The sequence below is a fragment of the Octopus bimaculoides genome, chromosome 7 (assembly GCF_046866305.1).
Source record: "Octopus bimaculoides isolate indiv1 chromosome 7, ASM4686630v1, whole genome shotgun sequence".
NCBI lineage: Eukaryota > Metazoa > Mollusca > Cephalopoda > Octopoda > Octopodidae > Octopus > Octopus bimaculoides.
The window spans coordinates 37605599-37608566 of NC_142934.1; positions in this window are offsets into that span (position 1 = coordinate 37605599).

Here is a 2968-nt window from a genome sequence, read left to right on the forward strand (position 1 = left end):
TGGAAAAAAAAAACTGATCAATAGGGATTGTGTATCACAGAAATGTCAATGTAAAAAGGGAAAACAGATTAGGTTTATCTGTGGAAAGAAAAGCGTATGAAAAAGACCATGGTAACCTTGGGCAATAATGTCATACAAAGAAACACATTACAGTAAGTGACTCTCTTTTTTTGGTTCATAGGATTATGCTCAAGCTGGCTTTGTCATTCACACATGCCATCCTTGCTTCATTCACCCATCTTTTTTTGAAACATTCACTAGACAAAACTTCCCTCTCTACTCTCACCTTCCTCTTCAAGTGATACCTTGAAGAAGGTGATGAGAGATTGACCAGAGAGAAAAGTGTTTGTCTCTAGACCTTTCAGACACGTCCACCATACACATTCTTTCACCATAGCCACAAGTATGATGAAAATGGCTCTTCCTTCTTGTTTGAAGGAAGGAGGCATGACAATATCGATAACAGACTTGGCTGATAATCCAACTCGTCCCACATGCAATAGCAGTCGTTCGACATAGGCCCGCAGGTCGGAAATGGTTTGACACTGTACGAGTGCATACAGAATGGTTTCGTCACTCTGACTGCATCTCGGGCAGGTTGGCCCCATATTTCTTGAGCCATGCCTGTAGAGCTTATCCCGAATGGGTAGTGCTTCTTGATAGCACTGCCAGGCCAGGGATCTCTGGAAGTTGTCTATAGGTCCCGGACAGAAAGTTGTCTTGAACAAGCGGGTCAGGTCTCGATAGATGTCCATTTATGCGAATTACCGAACGGATGCCTCTTTACAAAGGAGCTATCCAGCCGCGGAAGACGGGACCAAAACTAGCCGCTATGAGGAGAGCCTCCAAGTATCGATGGTCTACCCTATCGAAAGCTTTGGATTGATCCAAATTGATCAGGGCCCCACCCATACCAGGCTCCTCAACTACCCTGTCTATGATGTAGCGCATCAGATAGAGGTTGTCATGGATGATCCGGCCCAGCATGGCAGACGTTTGCACCTTGTTGACCAGTTTCTTGATGACAGGCGCCAACCTCTTGGCTAATGCTTTTGCCAAAATTTTCCAGTTTGCATTGAGCAGAATGATGGACCTAAAGTTATCTATTACGTCCCCCTTGTTTGGGTCTTTCTTCAGCAGTGTTATGGCTCCTTGGCTCACAAAAAAAAGGGATGCCCCCATTTTGCTGTCAGTTGCAGTACACTGCTGCCTAGATGTCTCCAAACAAATCTGGCATACAACTGTAAAATTTGTAGAGTAGACCATCCAAACCCGGCGATTTGTCCCTCGAGTATTCTGCCATTATGTCCAGCACTTCCACTGCCGTGATGGCACCTTCGTAGCAACCTGCCTCTCTTGTCGAGAGTCATGGCAGGCTGTGCAGACAGGCACTGAAGTTCACCCTACATTCTCGCTCGCCACTTGTCCCAAACAGTCAGGCAAAATGCTGTTGAAAGGCCTCACACATTTTACTTACTTGGCTCGAGTTATTCGCACCCCTGTTCATCTACCAGAAACAAAATGGTGGCTTTGTTGCCCTGTTGTGTCTCCGCCACTCAGCCCTCTTGTGCGGCTCCAACACCATCGTTTCTTAGAGCACGCATCCTAGCTCTGACAACATACCCTTCGTGTTTGGCATTGAAGTGTTGGTCGAGGGCCAACCTCCCAGCCAAAACATTGGATATGATGCCACTTCTAAGATGGATGGATGGATGGATGGATAGATAGTCACACAGAGAGACAGATACATAGATAGTCACACAGATAGATAGATAGATAGATAGATAGTTAGGTAGAGAAAGGGGAGAAAGAGAAAGGGGAGAAAGAGAAAGGGGAGAAAGAGAAGGGGGATCCCTCTTCCTATTTACCATTCATTTATTTATTTAGTGATTTACTGTTGTATTGGAATGGGTTTAAGGATGGTGACCTCTTCAAAAAAAAGTGGGTGTGGTGTGATCAAATTCGATGTCTGGCATCTGTGCTGGTGGAGCGCTAAGAGCACTATCCGAGCATGATTGTTGCCAGAGCAGCTGACTGGCTTCTGTGCCGGTGGCATGTAAAAAGCACCATTCAAGCATGATCGTTGCCAGCGTCACCTTACTGGCATGTGAAAAAACATTTGAGCGGGGTCATTGCTTGTGCTGCTGGACTGGCTCCTGTGCAGGTGGTACATAAAAAAACACCATTTGAGTGTGGCCGTTGCCAGTACTGCCTGACTGACCCTACACTACACTCTCAGAGTAGTTGGCATTAGGAAGGGCATCCAGCTGTAGAAACTCTGCCAGATCAGAATGGAGCCTGGTGCAGCCATCTGGTTTGCCAGTCCTCAGTCAAATCGTCCACCCCATGCCAGCATAGTAAGCGGACATTAAACGATGATGATGATGATGATGATGATGATATATATATATATATATATATATATATATATATATATATATATATATATTCCAAAATATAACTACATGTGGATTGTTGGCTGCATTTTACCCCCGTCTGCCTTTTTGCTTGAACTTTCCTCTGTCTACTGTTTCTGAAGAAGAGCTTTACTAGAAATATAAAATACCCTTTCTTTCCACCCCTGAGCATCTTTTAATACTTTACATGTACAATGTTCTTGCGTTGTTGCTTTTTTCTTGTTGCTTTTTTCTTGTGTTTACATATATATACATAAACATACCCTGAAAAACTGACTAATCAATATCATTCGACAGTAGCTGACATAACTTTATAAGAACTTTATTTCCATACCCCTAACGTTACCATAAATTTAAAAGGTGTATATATACACACACATACATACATATATATATATATATATATATATATATATATATATATATATATATATATATATATATATATATATATGTATATATGAGTATATGCATATATATGTACATGTATGTACATACCTTCATCTACATGTACATATAGATACATATCTAGGTACATGACGTTGCATAAA